The 22,965-nt window shown below is 42.0% G+C and overlaps 1 protein-coding gene across 1 annotated transcript in view; it reads right to left on the bottom strand.

Annotated features, from left to right (window-relative positions):
• The window catches only part of BEND5 (BEN domain containing 5), an 800,567-nt gene that overhangs the window by 306,796 nt on the left and 470,806 nt on the right, over positions 1–22,965 (bottom strand). The gene's annotated exons all lie outside the window — the stretch shown is intronic.

Below are 22,965 nucleotides of genomic sequence, written 5' to 3'. Positions count from 1 at the left end.
GAATTCCCACCACTGAGTTAACAGAGGCTAAAAACCTAGCAGTCATCCTTGGCTCCTCTCCTTCTCTAACACCTCACATTAAATCCACAGGCACTCGTTTGGACACTCTCTGAGAAATATATTCAATACTTAGCTCTACCTAAGCCCAGCCAGCTCTTCCCTCAACCACTGTAATCACCTCCTTGCTAGTCTCCCTTAAAGCACCATTTTCCTCCTGCTGGGCCACGGCAGCAGTCTCCCTGCCTGAGGACCCCTCATCTTTCTCCTGGTCAGTGCAGCAACCTCTTCACTGCCTTCCCGCCTTCACTGTTGTTCTTTATCCTTCACTCACCCCTTTAGTCTATTCTCTAGTCAGCAGCCAAGTGATGTTTTAAATATGTAAATTAGATTCCCATCACTTTCCTTGTTGAAAACCTTTTAATGGCTTCCCATTCAAAAGTTTTGGGGAATTTAATCCAAAGTCCTCACCATGGCCTACAAAGTTCTACATCTGGCCCACTTCCTGGCTATTTCTCAGATCTCATTCTCATTCCTTGCTCACTCTGCTCAATTACACTGGCCCCCTTGCTTGTTCTCCTCTCAGGGTCTTACTCCATGCTGCTCCCTTTGCCTGGAAAGCTCTCAAGATCGTCAGATGGCTCTCTCCCTCACTTCATTCAGATATTTGCTCCAAGGTCTCACACTACCAAAAATAACCCTATTTCTTCTCCCTGCCTTAATTTTCTTCATGTAATTTATCAGGTAGCTATCATATAAAAAGCCAGCAACCCTAATGCCATAATGCCCGTAACAACTGCTCGCTATGATGCCCAGTGTGGACAGAGAATCGGCCAGATCAGGGGGTGGCCCTTCTCCCCGGCCGGCCCCGCCCCTAATTGCACCCCCCACCTCAATAGGGGGCGGAGCCTGCCAGGGGGAGGGGCTTCAGGAGGTTGGCTGGAAAGCCCCACCCCCTATTGGTGTGGGGGGTGTGATCAGGGGCAGGGCTGGCCAGGAGGAGGGGCTGCGGGCCTATCATGGTGGGGCATGCTGATCAGGGGAGGGGCAGCTGGGGTTAAGGGTGGGGGCAGGGGGGCGTTTGGCTGGACAACCCCACCCTTGGTTGGTGTGGGAGAGTCCAATCAAGGGCGGGATGGCCAGGGGGAGGAGCTGTGGGAGGTTGGCCTGCTGGCTCCACCCTGATCAGGCTTGTTAGGGCCGGCCAACCTCCTACAGCCCCTCCCCATGACCGGCCCCACCCCTGATCACCCCCCCATCCCAATAGGGGGCAGGACCGATTTGCCAATCACCCATAGCCCCTCCCCCAGGCTGCTGGCCCCTGATTGGCACCCCCTGCCCCCTTCAGGGGCAGATCCAGCCAGCCCACCACCCACAGCCCCGACCAATGGCTGGCCCCACCCACAATCGCCCCCCCCCACCCCAATCTGGGAGGGCCTGCTGGCCAGTCACCCACAGCCCCTCCCCCCAGCTGGCCCACCCCTGATCGGGGCCCAATCAGGGGCAGGCCAGTCGGCCAACCTCCCGCCATCTCCTTCTCCTGACAGGCACAGCCCTCCTGATCCACCCCAATTGGGACTGGGCCGGCTGAACCCCACCCATGCATGAATTTATGCACTGAGCCTCTAGTCTATATATATATAAAAGTATAATATGCAAATTGCCCCCTCAGGAGTTTGACCTGGAGACCAGGAGTTCAATTGCTCGCTCTGATGTGTGCTGACCACCAGTGGCTGGCATGGAATGAAGAAAGGCCCTGGCTGGTAGTTGGCAGCTGTGGAAGGGGGGCCCTGGCCGACAGCCAGCAGCCAGGGTATGGGGGCCCCCGCCAGTAGCCAGCAGCTGTGGAAGGGGGGCCCTGGTTAGCAACCACAAGGCCCTGATTGGCCCTGATCGCTGGCCAGGCCTAAGGACCCTACCCATGCACGATTTTCATGCACTAGGCCTTTAGTAGTATATATTTGTTTTATTGTGTGCCTGACCCATGAGAATACAAGCTCCATGAGGAAAAAGATGGTTTTATTCACACTGTATCCCCTCCATATAGGACAGAGCTGAACACACAGTAAGCGATCAATAAAAATCTATTGGCTGAATGCTTTTCTCCAGGGTCCAGCAAAAAAGCCTGGAACATAATCAGTGCAAAAATATTTATTAAATAAAAATGAACATTGATACCAAAGGGTGTGGTAGGTGAGTGAGACCTATCTGGATCCAGCCAGACTCAAGGTTGCATGGCCACTTTCCCCCCAGCTTTATTGAGGTAAAAATGACAAAACTGTAATATATTTAAAATGCACAACATGATGATTTGATATATGTATACATTGTGAAGGAATTCCCACAACTGAGTTAACAGATCCATCACCTCACATATTTACTTTCTTATGTGTGAGAATACTTAAGTTTTATTCTTAGCAAATTGCAATTATATAATACTAGAGACCCAGTGATGAATTCATACATGGGTGGGGTCCAGTGATTCGCCGGCGGGCCCTGCCCTTGATTGGGGTGGTGGGGGCAATTGGGGGTGGGGCCTGCTGGGGGGAGGGGCTGCGGGAGGTTGGCCCGCTGGCCCCACCCCCCCAATTGGGCCTGTTCCTGACTGCAGTGGACATCACAGAGACTGGTTGTTCTGGTCGTTAAGGTGTTACAGTCACTGGCTTTTTATGTATATAGATAGTATTGTCAACTATAGTCAACACATTAGATCCTCAGACCTTATATATCATTTTAAACAAATTTTTAATTGATTTGAGAAAGAGAGAGAGAGCAAAACATCTATTTGATGTTCCACTTATTTATGCATTCATTGGTTGATTCTTGTATGTGACCTGACCCCTGACCAGAGATTGAATCCACAGCCTTGGCATACTGGGACAACACTAACAACTGAGCGACCTGGCCAGGGCCCAGACCTTATTCTTTTTATTTCCTGTACCCCCAGCCCCTAGCAAACATTTTGTTCAACTTTTTTTTTTTTTTTAGATTTCACAGTATAAGTGATATCATAATGCGGCATTTGCCTTTCTCTATCTGCCATATTTTACTTAACAAGGCCACTTTTAAAGTCATATTCAAGAGACAGTGGAGAGTCCAGGAGAGGTGGGTGAGTAGGCCAAGAAACAGACTCACTTTAAAATCCTATCCCTTGTAGTGTGGACACTACTGGAGAATTCTATCTAGTGAATTGATTCCTTCTGTAAAAATGGTGAATTGGGTCTTGTATTATGGAGGAGAGGATGAAATCTCCATTCATCTAGACTGGCCTTTCATTTTAGTTCCCCAAATTAGCATTCCTGCCAAGTAGTGCCCAACCTGGGCTTAACATCTCCAATGCCTAAAAACTCACTGACACATTCACTGAATGTGACAGATGTAGTGTTGCCTGCTCCATCAATTCCCCAAAATCAAATATTCCTCCTTTGACAAATGCAGTGCTAAGCAATTCATAAAAGAAAGGGAAAGGAAAACCAGTACTTTCAGAGCACCTACTTACTACTTGCTAGTAACAGTGCTAAATGCTTTACACCAATTATTTAATCCTCATAACAACCTTAGATGCAGAAATTGTTATGCCCAATTTAGAGGTAATGCAATTAAAGTCTACAGAGATGATGGGCTTGGCTAAAATTTAGTACTTGAACTGAAACAATTTCATGATTTTATAAAATATATATATATATATATATATATATATATATGAGATGAGATGAAAAAGTTAATACTTAGGGTCCCAGCATGAAACTAGGTGGTACACTCAAACCAGCTAATACAGGAAGGGAGTGTAAAGCAGGACTGTTTTCAAAGGTGGAAGCAGAATGTAGGAAAACCAGGATGGGTAGTGTGGTACCCAGAGGCTGGAAATCACCTGGAGACAGGAAGGGAAAGGAATGGAGTTTTTACCAAACCCAAGAAGCTGAGGGGCTGTCGAGAGGGGCACTTTACAGCAACTAGGACTTCAATCAAGGGACATAGCCAACCAGTGTGACCCCTCAGGGAGGAAACTGGAGAAATAAGTACCTCAACATTACTGATGATCTTTTGGTGGTATCCCTGATTGGCTAAACTGCAATTGAAAACTTACATCAAAGGAGTCTGTTGATGTAATCAACATAGGTCAGCCTCTGGGCAAGGTTGAAGGTAGAGCAAAAAGGCAGAGAGAGGATCAGGCGGGACAAATGGAATATATCCTGCATACTCACCTTAAAAAGGTCATGGAAGGCTGTAAGTAAACATGAATTTGAATTACACTTATTTGTTTAAATTGCCACATTGTATGTTTTAACCTGCCAACTCTTGTTTTGTTCACTATAATGCTCGAAACGAAAGATTCTCTTTAAATGACTATCATTTTGCAATTACAGCCCAATTTAATGAAAATTATGTGCTTTTTTTCATATTAACTTCTCTGAAAATTCCTCTTTGGTACTTTATGAACATCCTATAGTTCTTTCAGAGCATTTATATATAGCCTTTTTAAATTGTTTCTCTAAAACAATTAGAATTTCATTATTATATTTGAAATTTTAATATAGTCATTATAATGTCAAAGAAAACTTCTCTGAGACACATTCATATTTTCATATTAATGGAAGTGCTGTTATAATGTTAATAGAAAAATGGATTTAATCAATTATTTAATTCATTAATTAACTACATATTATTCTAAAACTCAAGGGAATGTAAAATAAACAACTCATTTAAAACACCAAAAATATTGTGCTTTAGAAACTTTCAAGGTGTGGTCAACCCTAAATCACTTCAAGCTGGAATGACTGACCCCATGGAATAGAAAGAGAAGCCATATGAAGAGAAGATAGCTTTTGAGCCAGAGGGGCCTGGAGTAAAGTCCCAGCTCTTTAGTTCACTAGCTGTGTGATTTTTCAATAGTCTTAAAGTCTCTGTGTCTATGTTTCTTTGTCTATAAAATGGGTGAAATAATATGTATCATGTATCTCACAGTGTTACTTGAGGATCGTGGTAATAAAATGCAAGGATTTTATGACAGTGCTTGGCACCTTGAAGATACTCTGGAAATAAGAAGTATTACCTATTAATTTTTATTCTTGACTAGGGCCTTCTTTCAGACAGCCTTGCCTCCCTTCCCACTTACAGAGGACCTTTTTGCCTTCATTTCTCACACCCACAACCTGAAACTAGCCCTAAGCAAGGAGTCCTTTGTTTCTCCCCTCTGATCTGGGCCTTGCCCCATCATTATTCACTCCCTAAGACTAAGGCACTGGCTAGTAAGTGCCTTCGAATGTATTTCTCTGTCTTAGTACAGAAAAGGAAAAGAAGGCCAAAGGTTTTTTATGTCTCCAGTTGAAAAGAAAGAAACCACTCCCCAATTCTGATCCACTCTGAAACCTAAGGCAGGGGTAGAGGAACTGGAGATAGGAAACCCAAAACCTTCATTCTGGGAAGGATAATGAACTTTTCCAAGGGGCCCATTTGCTTGGCACAGTCTTTGCCTAGGGAAATTAGCAGCAAATGAGGCTGGATTTAGTAGGTATCATCATTATTCCAGTTTTAGAAGGTAAAAGACAAGATCAAAATCAATCCAGATTTTGATTAGGAGGAGGGCCACAGGGACAACTGCCAATGATGCAAACCTCTAAGGTGCATTCAGGGTAACTGAGAGTATAATGAGATGATAGCAAACATTCCACATAACAGAACTATCCATTCTGTGGTTAGAAGTAATAACTTGGTAAGATGTTGGGGTAGAAGTGTGTGAAGAAGAGAAGACTCCCATGCCTGAGCTAGGACAGTTTTAGTAATTGGCTGGAGGTGGGAGGTAAGTCCTTAGCTTCAGGCTTCATTTTGTTGAGAGGTTTGGCAAGTTTGGGCCAATGCTGAAATTTTCAAGGTAATAGAGCAAAGGCTACGTCCTGCAACCAGAGGTCCTCCCTTCTGTCCTCTTCTGCCCAGGAAGCACCCAGACTCTTTTCTAGATTAAACTATTGAACAAATGCTTACAGAGTATGAGATTAGAGGGTTTCCAAATCATTGGCTGGCTTGAGACAGCCACACATCTTAGTTGCCAGCTACTAAGTGATTGGGTTTGAGGGTATCATTTTGTTCCTTTCAACTCCGAATCCTAAGCTCTTTTCATTTACCTACTTTGTATTTAAAGACAATTCAAACTCTGAGACTACTTTGTATTTAAAGACAATAGAAACTCAGGAAATGGAGAGAAAAAGATGTAGGAGTTAAGTCCAGAACGGATTTGTTGGGCTAATTTTCTTCAGTTCACCTTTAAGTTTTGGTCAATGTCAAACCAATCTCTTTGTCTAAACATGGTTTGTCTGGGCAGGGAGGGTCTTACTGTCTTCCTTCAGCTTAGTAACCTCACCAAACATGCCTCTACCTTCCAATTAATTCCTAGTGCCCTATTTTCCTCATCCGAAAAAATAATTATGACAGTTGACTGGGCTCCTGGTCAAGGGTTGTAGGCTGCAAAGCCCCTGCACGGAGGACTCTCATTTTATTTAAAAAACAAACAAACAACAACAATAAAAAATACACAAGGACTCCAGAGATGCTCTTTTCTATATGGGCCCAACCCTCAAACCTTACCCCCATTTCTATTTTGTCCTGGGGGACTCCTTGGGGACATCCTTTCCCCTAGATAGCAAGGGATGGGCTCCATCAATAAATGTAACTTGTTTTGGATTTTGGTAAAAAAAAAAAATTGAGAGAAAACAGGTGTAAAGCATCTAGACTATTACCTGGCCAATAAATGGTGGTTGTCATTATCAATTTTATTGTTTTTCTTTCTAGTATCATCATCAGACTACCTTGAAATTGTCTATTTTCATATCTGTCTTTCCTACTACACTGTGAGCAACTTATGGGCTCGTAGCCCATATCTGCTCAACTCTGCATTCTTAAGACTCAGCACAGAGAAAGTATCAAACATTTATCGAATGAAAGAGTAAATGGCTCTCTTCCTCTGAACAGTGCTCTGGCTGCCCAAATGCTTGCAGCCACCTGAGTGGTACTAGAAGTTTACTCTGCAGAGGAGAATGGCAAAGGGGGCCCTTTGTAAAGATGACCTCTAGGATTTGGCCTCATTTAGGCACCTTTTCCATCTTATGCTTTTATTTCATAAGAAGAGAGATGGGGTGAGACATCAAGGGAAAGGACATCAAATCCTGGAGAGCCTCAATGCAATTTGCACCTCCACAAATTGCCCTGAGGAACTTAAGTTGCAACTAATTATCACCAGTAATTAGGGCTGCTCTTTAGAGAGGCAGAAATAGTTTCCCTTAGAGATAACCCCATGTTCCTAAGAGAGAAATTCAGGTGGGGCAGATGTCACTCCCCACCCAGCATCTACCTGATGAAGGGGCTCCAGTCTGCTTCAGTGACTAACCCAGAGACTTACTTCCTAGATCAACAAACTTCTAATGCCTCTTAAAAGTGTTCTAAAATTTTAAAAAGTTATTTCATCACCAATATCTTATTAGATTCTTAGATCAGTCCTATCCTATCTAGTAAAAGAATAATATGCAAACTGACCATCACTCCAACACACAAGATGGCTGCCTCCATGTGGTTAAAGATGACTGCTCCCATGTGGACACAAGATGGCCGCCACAAGATGGCCAGCAGGGGAGGGCAGTTGGGAGGGACCAGGCCTGCAAGGGAGGGCAGTTGGGGGAAATCAAGCATGCAGGGGAGGGCATTTAGGGGTGACCAGGCCTGCAGAGGAGGGAAGTTGGGGGTGACCGGGCCTACAGGGAAGGGCAGTTGAGGGGGACCCAGACCTGCAGGGGAGAGCAGTTGGGGAGGACCAATTCTATAGGGGAGGGCAGTTAGGGGCAAACAGGCTGGCAGGGGAGCAGTTAGGCATCAATCAGGCTGGCAGGGGAGTGGTTAGGGGGCAATCAGGAAGGCAGGCAGGTGAGCAGTTGGGAGCCAGCAGTCCTGGATTGTGAGAGGGATGTCCGACTGCCCGTTTAGGCCCGATCCCAGTAGGTAGGATTGGGCCTAAACGGGCAGTTGGACATCCCTCAAGGGGTCCCAGATTTGAGAGGGTGCAGGCTGGGCTGAGGGACACACCCCTCGGTGCATGAATTTTGTGCACTGGTGCACTGGGCCTCTAGTGACATAAATAAGATTCATTCATTCTTTCATAGCCATAATATGTGATTTATGACATACTATAAAACACCTAACCTTTACAGAATATAAAGACCCATGCAGAAAACTATAAGTAGGTATGTCATTGCAGTCCCGTGTGATCAGTGCTATAATAAAAGTACAGGTAAATGTGTGTGTGTGTGTGTGTGTGTGTAGTTATATAGTCTGAACACACCTATATAACTATATATATATCCCCATGTTACAGATGGTTATGTGACTAAGTAACTCAGAGGAGGTAGCATATGACCACCACAGCAAATACATGCAGTCAGTAATATCTCTCCATTGTAAAAGTAAGGAAACTGAAGCTCACAGAAGTTACATAACTTGCTCATGGTTACTTGCTCATGGTTACACACCGAGTGGAGAAGCCAAAACCTAGGTCCTTCAACTTTAAATATCTGGCTTGTTCTAAAAGAATGCCTGTATTCAATATAGAATTTGCCTATTCAACTTTCCTACAAATGTTTATCTAACTTCTCTTTTAATACTTTTGGTGGCAAAATGTTTATCCCTTCATAAGGTATCTCATTCATTGCAGGATAGAGCTGATTTTATTTTATTTATTTGTTTATTTATTTGTTTGTTTGTTTTATTTTCGTTACTCCTCACCCGAGGTTATTTTTCCATTGATTTTTAGAGAGAGTGGAAGGGAGGAGGAGAGACAGAGATAGAGAAACATCAAAGTGAGAGAGATACATGGACTGGTTGCCTCCGGCATGCCTGGCCCTGGACCAAGGCTGGCGATCGAGCCTGCAACCAAGGTATGTGCCCTTGACTGGAATCAAACCCCAAGTTCCTAAGAGAAATTCAGGTGGGACAGATGTCACTCCCCACCCAGCATCTACCCTGGAACAAGTCACTTCAGTGAGCCAAAACACCTAGGGCTAGAGCTCATTTAAAAAAAATGTTCTTTCTTAACAGAAATAGCAATAGGGAAGAAATATTATGCTTGAGAGGGAATGGGTTTGGGCATAACTGTGGCTATTGAAAGTTTGACTTTCCAGATATGAGCTAGACAGGAAACAGGAGGTCTGGCTAAAGTGAAAAGGATGCAATAGAGCAAGAGTTGATGAGGATGTGGAACAACCAGAATTCTACTAGTATGCAATGCTAGTAGTATTGGCTCTATTTATATGTGGAACATATATATGGTAGGCTTCCCAAGAATAGCCACATCCTGATCCCTAGAATCTGTAAATGTTACATTATATGGCAAAGAAGATTTTGAAAAATGTGATTAAGTTGGGAATCTACAGATGAGAAGATTATCCTGGATTATCTGTGTGAGCCTGATATAACCACAAGGGTTCTTATAAGAGAGAAGGAAATGTAAAACCAAAAGCAAAGAGAGATTTTAAGATGCTTTGCTTAAAGAGGAAGGAGCCTTAAGCCAATGGATGCAAGGAATGTAGTTCTACAAGCTAGAAAAAGTGAGGAAACAGATTTTTCTTCTGAAAATTCCAGAAGGAACCAGCGCTGCCAATACCTTGTTTTTATCCCATAAGACTCATTATGAGCTCATTACCATCAACACTGTATGAGAACAAATTCATGTTGTTTTAAGCCACTAAGTTTATGGTAATTTGTTTCAGCAGCAACATAAAACTAATACTATATGCATGCTCAATGACTGACTTACCAGTACATACCCCAACAGAGATGCATACAAATGTAAACCAAAAGACATTTAAATAATATTCTTACAATACTACTTGTAATATACAAAACTAGAAAGTACCCCAATGCTATAAACAGTGTATTGGATAAATAAATGGCGGAACTAAGTCAAGATAGTCATTATGGGGAATGGGGAGCCCAAAGAGTGCTCCTGAGATGCTGGTGATGTTCTATTGCTTGGTTTGGGTGCAGGTTACACAGATGTGCTCAGACTGTGAAAATAATCAACTATATATTTATGGCTTGTGTACTGTTATGTTTCTATATTATACTTCAATAAAAAGCTTAAAGGCAAACCAAAATTCTGATTCACTGATGCACCTGAACCCCCTTCAGGTTCCTCATGAAGTTCACAATAATAATAGTTATTGAAAACTAAAAAACCCTTTAGCTTTAAGCAATTATTTAACAAAGTCTGCTTCCTTTTAGGCTTTACAGTAAAGTCTTCTATGCTTATTACTCAGGCACATTTCTATATGGACCTCCTGACTCTGTGGGCATATTCTGATTGAAAAACTCAGCATGTTAAGAGCCATATTGGAGTTATGTGGTTGCCTCTGCAAGAAAGACATACCTTTGCAGTAGTGCAGCAAGCATGGGTCTGGAAGGCAGGAGATGTGGACTTGAATTCTGGCTTTGTCACTGACTTGCTACAGTATAACAAGTCACTTCATTCTAAGATCTGTAACTATAGGTCTAACCATAATCTGTAGGAATGAATACCTACAGCTCTGCTCTAGGCCTGGCCCACACCTAAACAGGGAGGAAGCTTTCACCCAGAAATGCATACAGAGGGAAAGGAAGGGGAGGAGATGAAGTTATGTCTAAGTCCTTGTTGTCTGGTCAAACGGAACAAGGAAGATACAGGATAAAACTGGGAAAGTTCCAGAAGCTGAGCTGGTTTAGGCCAGGACTATATAGCCTAAGATGTAAGAACAGATATAATCTGAGGACAGAAAAATGCCATAGAACATTCAATTATCATATCAAAAGGGGAGAAGTGTGGTCAGGAAGCAGGGAGTCCAAGAGGCATGTATGAAAGAGAGCACTGGATAGGCCAAGGCAAGGGTTTCAGGACTCAGGCCACGAATAGTTCCCCAGGGCCGGGACGTCACTCCATCCTGAGTACTGGCTTAATAACATGAAGCTGACTGGAGACTTCAAAGGGATGAGAAGCTGGGCCTCGAAGGGTTTAAGCAGAAGACTTGTCTTTAGCTAAACCCTTCCCAAGTGAGTCTGGAGGTTGGCACTCTGCTTCTCTACCACAGATGGCTTTAGGCATTTTCAGATTAAAGAAAAGTTCAAAACTATTTTGATACCTGGCAATATGCTACCAATGGTCTTCTGTTGTGGTCTATTACCTTTCTGCTATGTGTCTATTTTGCTATTAATTTTAATTATGGAATATAATTCTGTATGAGGACTCAGGCAGCTCCCTCCAGCAGGCCAAGTTCCTGCCAGTCTCCCAGAGGAAGGCAAAGGGGAAAGCATGGCTTAGAGCTGCATGCTATTCCTTACAAAGGATGCAATGGGTCCTTTCCATACAAATGTCACTGCTGTGGCCTGATGCTTCTCTGCCATCCCACTAAGCATGAAAGGGGAACAAAATGTGCAAATAGAAATACCACCCAGTTGCTGGGCTCATTTCTGCAAAGAACAGAAGGACTTGCAAAGCACAACCTGAAATTAGGTATGTGGTAAACCTAAATTGTGAGGGAGGCATCCAGTTTCCCAAAAGTTCAGGTGTGAAAAAAAGACCAGCTGATGGGACACACACATCCATTTTATCATCCTGAGGCAAAGTGCACAGTGAAAAAAGTCATGGGGTATGAATCTGGATACTTGATTTCCTCAGCTTGACCACTACCTACCTATAGGACCTTAAGCAAGTTGCTTAATGTCCCAGGCCCTCAATCTCTTAACCTGAGAAATAAGATGATTTGATTCAATAACTGTCTCCCTGTGCCAGACATTGTACTATGTGGCTTCATTTAATCAGCAGAATGACTGCCAGGAAAACATTAGATCCTTGGGGGAGAAAGTGTCTCAATTGCACTTACCACTCCTTATTATAACCTTTTATGTAATGCCTGCCTCTTACCCTAGATTGTGATTGCTTCATGGCAAAACTGGGCTAGTTTAACCTTGTGTCCTTAGTGTCCAGGGTCCATCAGAGTAAGGTGCAGATAAAAAGGACAGAGGTGGTTCTAGATTAAAATCCAACTAACTGTTGACTTCACTCAAACACAACCCAAGTTTATCAAGTTATGAGAAGGCCTGTCTAGGACTTTGGCTTCTTTGGTACCAGAACAGCAAGGCTCTGTCTGTCTCTTTCACACACACACACACACACACACACACACACACACACACACACAGTTATTCTGGAATGTGGGCAGGAACAGTCCAGAGTCTGTTAGACAAGGACAGGACTGACAGTGGGCCTCCACAGGGAGGCCGGGCAGTGAGGGCCGGGCCGGGGGCAGTGAGAGCTTCCTATGTGTGGGAGTAGCTCAAGGCCCAACAGAAGAAAGTCTCAAAGACCTACAGGTTCTGTGACCTTGGGTGAATCATTCATTTATGTGTCTCAGTCTTCTAATTTTTCAAATGAAATCAATGAACTCTACAGTGCTTTCAAGTTCTAAACATCTAGCAATATGTGAACCTAATGACACTAGCACATGTTTCCAAATAAGACTAGGCTACTAGTATACCAAATAATGGCATGGATTTCGGAGTCAGAGAGACCTGGGTTCAAATCCAAATCTTAACAATGTAAAATTTGTTAGGGGTGTGTGTGTGTGTGTGTGTGTGTGTGTGTGTGTGTGTACATGCGCACACGCGTGTGTGTTTGAGGTGAGGTATTTTAGAAACATCTAGAAAAGTATAAGAGACAGAATTCAGAGGGTATTCTATTTTCAATTCAGGGATTATCTAACAGACTTCCTTTGGGCTGCCTCCATAACAACAACTAGGTCCCTGTGGGATGTGAACAAAAATTAAGAATTCCCATATTTTCCCATGAGAGGACTCAGCAGTAAACTGAAAATTTGGCTGGAAGTTTGCTAGTGAGAGGTCCTCATTGCAGGGCAGATCACCTGAGATAGAGCACCTTGGAGGCAACATGAGACTAGTCCTCCAGAGAGGACTTGAGGCCCTGATCAACTAAGGGAGGGAGGTGGATAACAGCAAATGCTACTATGGACCGAATTTTTGTGTTCCCTCAAAATTAACATGTCAAAGCCCTAATCCCCAATGTGATTTTACTTAGAGGTGGGGTGTCTGGGAAGAAATTAAGTCATAAAGATTGAGCCCTCATGAATGAGATCAGTGCCCTTAAAAGAAGAGATATGAAAGAGATAATCTCTCTCTACCAGGTGAGCCCACAGTGAGATGATGGCCATCTAAGAACCAGGAAGTGGGTCCTCACCAGGAACTAAGTCAGCTAGCACCTTGATCTTGGACTTCTAGCCTCCAGACTATGAGAAAAAATAATGTTTGTTGGTAAATCCACCCAGTCTATGGTATTTGTTATAGCAACCCAAGTTGACTAAGACAGATACCCTCAGAAGGGCCAGAACACCTTGGTGATCTTCTGTCTAAGGAGCAAACCAACCAGCCACTCCATAGCCAAGATGAAGGAGGATCCGGAGAACATTTTATGGACCCAAAACTCCAATGTCCCCTTCTTTCCACGAGGACAGTAGCACCAGTTATTATTTTTGAAAGAAGGAGGAGAATAGGAGAGGAAAGCAGAAATCTGAGAGACCAGGCAATTTTACCTAAAGAGTAATGCATCTATTTATATAAAACCTTAAGCTACTGGTCAACCATTCAACCATTTTACCAATCACTATAATGTGCACTGACCACCAGGGGAAGACGCTCAACGCAGGAGCTGCCCCGCTGGTGGTCAGTGTATGGTTCATGTTTATAAAAAGAATGAACATCATCATACATGAAATGGAGAAGCAGGTATTATGATGTCATTTTATAGTCAAGAAGGTGAAGAAAAGCACCAGGATGTAGAAGGTACTTAATAAAAATATTTTCCCCCTACATTTCATAATGATACTAACCCACTGGATATTTTTCTTCACTTTATAATGGAAAAAAGAGTGGGGATCATAAAATTTAAGTTAACTTGACCAAGTTGACAGAGCTCAAATGTGGCAGAGCTGGGATCCCACCAAGGTCTTCTGAATTCAGGTCCAAGGGCTCTTTCTGTGGCACTTCTGTTGTGTCCCATACACTCACATCAAACCTCCAAGCTATAGAAGGAAGACTGGGGGACTCCAAACCTCCCTCCTACAGTAGGCCACTCTGGGCCTGAGTGGGTTCCAGAAGTCCCTGCAGTGATGAGCAACGTTTTACAGTTTCAGAATGACCAAATATTCATCTCTAGATATGACTGAGATTTGTTTCCTATTGACTGCATAATGAAGGCACCACAGACTGTTCTGTGCACCAGTTCTTCTTTCCTCCCTTACAAAATAACTCCCCTGCAGCAGGAGAGTCATGCTGCATTTTTTTATATGGAAAATGGGCTGTCTGCCAACAAGCTGAATTTTGATCTCTAGTCCAGACCTTCTGCCCTGAACCAGTTTAAATATTTTGCTGATGTAGATTTGTTGTCTTAAAAATGGACCGCATTTTTCCCGAACTAGAGCAAATGTTATGCATCTATTTACTTATTTTAGGCACTGACATTAAAAGTATAGCTAGCTACCATGTACTGAGTGGCTTGATATAAACAAACAGAACAGCCCTTACAAACTTTCTTAGGATGGAGAGAATACAATGAGAAGAAACCACTGAATTATGCTCTCAATAATCAATTCCAAAGACCTCTCTCTCCAAGCAGTGTTTGTGAGCAGCAAGAACGGATAGGGTACAGGTTTTATCAGAGGCCCCTGCATGCTGGTAGGATTAGAGAACCTTAGCACTGAGATATTTGTAGAAATCTACCCATGCCCCACCATCTACAGGGGAGGAAAATGAGCTGCACAGAGAAGAAACAGTTTATCTGAGGCCACACAATTAGCTAATGGAGAGTTAGGACTGGAATCCAGGTATCCTGATATTCTCATCCCAGTACCATCCTATTTTCACTATTTTCACTATACTTTAGGGGAAAATGGTGATGAGCACCATGGTCAGTGGATCTATGCCTGCGTCCTGGCTCTGACACTTAGTAGCTGTATGACCTGGGAAATTTCCTCAGTCTCTCTGAGACTCAGTTTCCTCAGTCTGTAAATTAAATTAGGATACCTGCCTCATAAAAGTACCTGATTTATAGAATTGCTTTGATGATAAAATGTATAAATGTATGGAAAACTCTTAGCACAAGGTTTGATACAATACATTCTCAATAAATGTTAATTTTTGTGATAATAACTCTGTTGCTGTCACTTTTTTTTTCTGTTATCTTAAATAACTAAGGGCAAACTTAGAAGGGCTATCTCTCCTTTGTGTAGAAAGAACAAATGAGCACAAAACCTCCTTTAAGTGAGAAGAGGTGATTATAATTTGAGAACATATCTCTTACCACGTCAAGCAGGGGTTCATTTTGCCTAACTACAATGGATTCAAAATACTTTTTCCTTTGGTGAGGGCCCCCAGTGCTGTCTGGCTGCTCTCAAAGCAATTCTGAAAGACTAGAGGACTATACCACTTTCCTGTGATATCCATAACAATGGGTAATGTTGTCTAGCTGGGTTCCTCTTGGATATTCAAGTCCTTATTAAAAGGGTTTTATTAGAGATTCCCACACATTTTTATTTGTCTCTATTTTCTAGCATGCAGGGCCCATTTCTGAGCATGTTCCTAGTGAATACTTTTTGAATAGATAAAGGAACACTAACTAAAATTTAGCCCTGAGAGAAGCTGTGTGGAAGACACTTTTTGGGTGACTACTGAATACCGATAATTCTGCATGCCCTGGAAATGGCTCCAATATGAAGGGTGGGCACATGACCTTGTCTGTTCAACATGTTCCTGCCCCTTGATGTAGCTCATTGAACCACAGGTCAATAACCGTACATCAAGACAAGCAGAGTTCCTCTCTGAAAATTAGAAACTGGAAATGAAGAAACAAGACTGGTTTTGTTGACACAGAATCATATTCATGTTAATCCCTGGTTAGGCATCTCATGAATTTTATGGCTAATATCCCCCAAGTGATGCCTGAGAATTCCCCTAAGCCTTTGTTGTTCAACTTTTCTATAAATGCTATGAAATACCTCAGTATCCTTCCAATAATATCATTGGAAGGGAACATCTTAAGAAGGGAACTGCCTCAATTTGGAAAAATACTATGATTAGCTACTTGGAGATCAGTCATGAGTTTCAACTGGTAACAAGGAAAAAAAAGATGGAATTTTTATAATTTCTAAGGAAGAAATAGGAATCTAAAGATGAGTAAGATAGAGAAGGAAAGGGAAGTGGGAGAAATGTATTAACATATAGGATGTCCCCCAAAAATGTATACACACACCTTGAATAATTGTAAAGGCAGTATTTATTAAAATACATTTCATTTTCAAAATCGAGCTATCAGTTGTTAAAGTGTGTATACATTTTTGTGGGACACCCTGTATATAAATATATAAAGAAATACAAATAGATTACCTCTATATCTATATATGTATGAATTAAAATATGAGGAAGATGAAGCCCAAGTTAATAGAAATAGCTAAAGATCTTTCAAGAACAGGTGTGACTAATATGAGAGGTGTTTTTGTTTGTTTGTTTGTTTTTTCATTGTTATAATACAAACTAGAGGCCCGGTGCATGAAATTTGTGCATGGGTAGGGTCCCTAGGCCTGGCTGACAATCAGGGCCATTCAGGTTCAGGGCCTTCCGGCTGCTGGCCAGGGCTTTCCTTCCCCAGCTGCTGGCTGCCAGCAGGGCCTTCCTTCATTCCGCACCACCCCCTGGTGGTTAGCACACGTCATAGAGAGCAATCAAACTCCTGGTCTCCCGGTCGAACTCCCGAGGGGACACTTTGCATATTAGCCTTTTATATATATAGATTCCTTTCATGTCCAAAAATCTTCAGAAAAATCTTATCCACATATGAAAGCTTTTACATTAAGTTAATTTATTGTTTGTATATGTGTGTGTGCCCATGGCAGTGATGGGCAACCTTTTGAGCTTGGTGTGTCAAACTTTGCCAAAAAACTGAGCATAACTTGGGTAGTGTGTCACTTTGAGGAAAAAACATTATTTCACAAATGTTTCATCCTCAGGAGCAGCAAATGTTTCATCCTCGGCATGCGGCCGCCTCAGCGGCTGCGTGTCATCAGAAATGGCTACGCGTGTCAGTGCTGACATGCGTGTCATAGGTTCGCCATCACTGGCCTATGGACATGCTTGAGAGTGTGTGTGTGTGTGTGTGTGTGTGTGTGTGAATTTAGGTATATCCAGGAGAAGAACTGCATTCCTTGTCTGGGTCAATAAGAATATCATACACAGGACAGAAATACAATTTATAAACTATACTAATTTGGAGGGCTTTGACTCAGTAATAACTCAGAATAGCAGAATTCACCCCAACCCCCAACAAGCTCTGGTTGAAAGGGATTTATAGTTCCCTCTGCACATGGGGTGGGAGCCAAACTAATTTCATTTGAGTCTCAAACAATAGGGACCACAGCTGACATCTAATTTACATAGCCTGTCTGGACAGGTGACCTTGGCAAGTTAATTCTCTGCTGCATTTCTTTACTCCAGTCAAGACTAGTAGCCAGGGCTCTTGACTCTCAGCCCTCGGTACTGTAAGAAGGTTTGAGAAAATGGTCCATTCCACAGCTACTTCTCTCACATCAAATTTTCAGTATCAATTTATCCGGATCTTATCCATTCATTTGTTTGTTCATGCATCCACTCATTCAACAAATAGTTATTGACCATTTGTAATGTGCTAACCACTTTCCTAGATACCTGAGGTACATAGCAAAATCCCTGCCCTTACATTTTGGAACACCAGACTTTTAATAACAAGAAGTTTCTGTACAGTTTAAACAAGAATGAAAGAAAACAGAAAAGCAGGTAAGGGGGAGGTGGGGAGCTCTGTTTAATGAGAGAACAGAGGCTTTTCTGCTGACTGCAAACAAAAGAACAGATTGCCCTATCTCGAATCTCCAAGCTATCAGGGAAGCCACTTCATGCCAGTAGTTCTGTAAGTAGAGGGCCCAGTACTGCTGCCAGGGTGAGCAAACCTTACTGGAGGCCTCATCTCTGCATCCAGGAGTATTGACAAAACAACAAATGATTTCTTAATAGAATAAAGCAGAGACATGAGCTGGCATAATTAAAATAACATGATTTTTTTAAAAAATTCCAGTTGTGGGCTGCCAACAGAAGATAGGCCAGACACAGAGAAAGGGTGGTAGGTGTTCAGAAGCTTGCTGCCCTCTTTACTAGTCTAGAGAATTTGCTCTAAACCTGGGTCAGGTGGGTGTAGTAAGGAGCACTAGACCAGGAGTCAAGAGAAATAACCTGATTCTACACAAACTCACTGGGCAACCTTGAACAAGTCCTACCCACTCTCTGGGCTCCCAGCTCCCTATCTGAAAAATGAGATTTGATTGAATATTCTTAAAATTAAATTATCCTCTAGACCAGGGTTTTCCAAGCATGCCATTATAATTTTTAAACAGAGCCTTTGTTTGAAAGAAAAACCTTCTATGAAGCCCTATCATCTTGAGAAATTAAAGCAGAAGTTTTCTAAGAGTAGAAGGTAATGGGCAGATGAGTCCACAGTCCCTTCTCCCCTTGGCAGAATCACCTTTTGCATCCCTTGATGGGAATTGGGTGGGAGAGTCTCCAGTCATCGTGGCTACTAACTCCTCCTGCTCTATGAGGAAGAAGCTGCCATTGAAGCCATCACCCACCTAGTAAACCCAGCACTAGCTTCAACTACCCACTTCACCTGGAAGGCCATTAGGGAGCATCCCACCATACCTTACCTGCCACTTTCTCTCCGTCACTGCTGCAAGTCCAGACCACCTCTGGCATCTGTCCTCACCTGACCACTCCTCTCCATTCCCACCTCCCTAATCCAACTGTGCTCTCACCTTCTCCTCCTTTCTTTCCTCCCAATCCATGTTTATTCTGAACAATAGGGTAATAATATTTATCTCATACAGTAGTTTTGTGAATGAAATAAATTAATATATGTTAATACTTAGTTCAGTGCCTGGCACACCATGGTCTATGCTTTGGTAAATCCCCAAATTCCATAATTTTCCTTTACCCATCAAAAGCCTTAATTAATTTTTGCCTCACTTGTTCCTTCTCTCCCCACCCACTTCTTTCTTCTTTCTAAGTGATTTCCATATTCATGCACTTGATCTATTCAACATCATGCCTTTATACCTCAATGCTGTATCGTCAGCAAACAGAACAATGCCTGACTCATGGTAAGTCTTTAATATATACTTTTTGAATGAATACTAGTAAAAAGGATCCCAAATCATCTTTTTCTCCACTTACTTCATCTCCCCTTGATATCACCATCTCTCTCTTTCTCACACACACACACACACACACACACACACACACACACACACACACACACACACAGGTTACCTACAATTTCAAATGTTCACACCATATTCTCTACCTGCAACTTTCAGGCTAACTTGAGGAAACCTTTATTTTACAATAATTCTTTGAAGCCCAATCCACTAATCCTCCTATTTGACAGCCAACAGATCATTTCTTCTCATCCATGCCTAACATTATAATTATGTCCTCACAAACACCTTCATTCCCCATGTCTCCAACTATTTCTTTTTCTCATGTGGCAAACCCAAACCCATAATGAATTCTCTGCCCACCTAATATAGGGCCTGGATACCTGGAGAAAATCACATATCTGAGTAGAATGACTGCACTTTGAATCAGGATCTCAGTCCTCAAGCAGCTATTACTATTGCTCCACAATTCCACAGGCTAATCCAGTAAGTAGGTTTCTCTCTCTCTCTTTTTTTTTCTCTGAAAACACTAGTTCAGACCTTCTATCTTGTGGAAACCATCATTCTTTTCCCTGCCCCACCATTCTTAGAGGATAATCTCATCTAATGCTTTCTATTTTAGAAGCCATCAGACAGGAGCATCCTCATGTTACCACAAACAAAATTAGAAACATGCCTATGTCTCCCTCCATAATCCTGTTACCACAGATGAAGGTGTCCTTCTTCTGAACAAAAGCTCTCAGCATGTCCTCTGGGTCCCATACCTCTCACTTGCTCAAGGACTGCACTCATTTAGCCATCTCCTGTGTCTCCTAATAATCAATCATGCTTCTTCCTGGATCATTGCCATTGGCAAATAACTGTGACCCCATGACTCCACACTCCATCTACCATCAGCTACTGCCCATTTCTCCACTCAAACTTCTGCACATACCTTCTTCCAGCACCTCATATTCTTCCATGGTAATTCAGTTCATTCTACTCTTGGTTTTCATCCTATTTCTGGCCAGTTATTTTCTGATTTCTTTGCGGGCCCCTTTTCTTCTGTCCAACCTCTAAATATTAAATTCCTCAGGGTTTGATCCCATACCATCTTATTTTTTCTGTACTTTTCTTCCTAGCTTTTCTCCTACAAATATAGGTGTTAGATATACTATGTCTCTAGCCCAAACTTCTCCTATAGACTCCAACCTTGTATACCAAAAGCTTACTAGACATCTTTCCTTAGATATCTCAGAGGTATCAAAACTTGACATTTTTAAAATATATATGCTGATTCCCCTATTTCACCCACATTACTCACCTTGCAAAATTCCTCAATGCAATTAATGGAAACTGTATTCAACCAGTTTTCCAACCAGAAACTTGAACTCAATCTTGATTCCTCATTCTCCTTTCACTCCCAGATATAATTAATCTTTCAATCTTTCATTTCTACTGCCACCCATCCTAAGTCAAGCCACTATATCTCACTTCTTACTAATTCCCCCTATTTCACACTAGTTCACAAAGATATTCTATTCTCCATAGAAGCCAAAGAATTAAAATAGAAAAAAAAAAGTTTGCCTAAATGTTAATCCCCCTCCCCAACTGTCTGCCCCACTAAAAAGCCTTCAATGCCTTCCCTTTGTGTCACAAACAAAATACAAATGTTCTAATGTGGATTTCAAGCCCTATCTGATATTAGCCCTGCTTCTCTCTCCAAGTTCATCTCTTACATTTCCCCCTTCTGCACCTTGAATTCTGTAGTATATTTTTCACTAGAGGTCTCCTACCATTCTCTTCCCTCTGCTTGGTATGATCTTCAGTGCTCTTCTCCTGCCTCTTTCTAATCCTTCAAGCTTCAGTTTAAATGTCACCTCTTTAGAGAGGCCTCATTGCTCATACCTGGTAAATATGATTCACATGCTATTTTCTAACAATAAACCTGATATGCTATCACAAATTGTCATAGTTTTAAATTACATATGTATTCATTGTTTACTTGTGTGCTGCCTCTCTTTACCATTAGACCAAAAGGCCTATGAGGGAAGAAATGTGTACTTTTACTTACTAAACTATACTTAGTCACCACCATAAAGTCGGGTCCTTAAGAAATAGTTGTTGAATAATGTTTAATAAACTCTAAGACAACAAAAGATATATTTTGAAAGCTACTTAACTGAACTGTTAGCTTCCTAAGGGCAGAGTGACATGGGTTCTCTCTATACCTTGCCAACATTCAGCACAAGCAAAGAGTAGGTTCTCAGGGAGGTTCTAGAACTAAACTGAGATGCATTCTAACTTTGAGTCTGGCAGTTACAACAATATAATGTACCAATTTCACAACCCTAGCAAATGCTTAGCTCACCTGTATTCTCCCAAGTTAAAGTTCAAGGACTCCAAGAGAGGCAACACGTGATATAGAGAGGGCCTGGGATTTAAATTAAGACATGCTTGGAATCCCAGCTTTTCCTCTTAGTAGCCAATACCTGAAGTAATTAAAGTCCAAAAATCTGTGTTCTAGAATATAATATCTATATAATAAAAGCCTAAGCAACTGTTATGGCAGAATGACCAGAACAACTGATCACTATGATGTGCATTGACCACCAGGGGGCAGACGCTCAATGCAGGAGCTGCCCCCTGGTGATCAGTGCACTCCCACAGGTAGGCGATAAGGAGTGAGGGATCCCGGACTGCAAGAGGGTGCAGGCCGGCTGAGGGACCCCACCCAGTGCACGAATTTCGTGCACTGGGCATCTAGTAGCTACATAAATTGGGTTATTTTGAACATTAATTAAGATAATACAGATGAAATAACAAGCACATAGTTGGCTTACAATTAATATTAGCTCCCCTCTTCACATGTAGAAAGAGATCCCATTAGGCTGGAAGTGCTCTTGGAGATTGTGAAAATGACTTTCCTGTTTTTATACCTGGGATTTGCTTAGGGTCACACACAATATAATTGTGAAAGCTGAAATTGCATGTGTTTCTTTCCTCTGTATTAATTTTCTTATTCTACTGAAAAAAGGATATTATAATATTCTATGGTATAGTTTTAGGGGAAAAGTACTATTGTGTTATCACAGTGGAACTGCTCTGGAAGATAACCTTGAATATTTGTGGATAAGCAAATTTTTAAAGGCAATAGCCCATATCCCAGAGCTATTATCTATTCTAGTTGGTAACAAATATGTATTGGATACTTACTATACTTGGGCTGAGAGATGAGACTTCAGATGCAAATCCTCAGTAAAACTGTTATATTTTTAAGCCAAGCAAAGTGCATATTATTCAACACAAGGTCATTGTCTATTCTAAGAAATATATTTCCCCCCATTTAACATCTCTGACATCTAGATGCAGATTAAAGTCTCAATCACAATCATGACTAATTGTAATTTCCTGAGTACTCACATCAAAACTTACTAAATGTGTCAGTAGCTTGGGAGAAAATCCCAAGATGACAAGGGACATTCTGAAGAAAGGCTGCATAACTGTGTTCTTGAAGACACAGAGGCTGCTACTATGTGGAAAAACTTACCCACTGACAACTCTGAGTCAAAAGTAACTCAGGATAGTTGTGTCCTGAATGCTTTAAAAATACCTTAACACTTTATTTGCATGTATTTCTTTAATTATTCACAAGAGAGATCTATGATAAGAG

Source organism: Eptesicus fuscus, chromosome 9 (assembly GCF_027574615.1).
Source record: "Eptesicus fuscus isolate TK198812 chromosome 9, DD_ASM_mEF_20220401, whole genome shotgun sequence".
Classification (NCBI taxonomy): Eukaryota; Metazoa; Chordata; class Mammalia; order Chiroptera; family Vespertilionidae; genus Eptesicus; species Eptesicus fuscus.
This window is presented reverse-complemented; position numbering and strand designations above follow the sequence as displayed.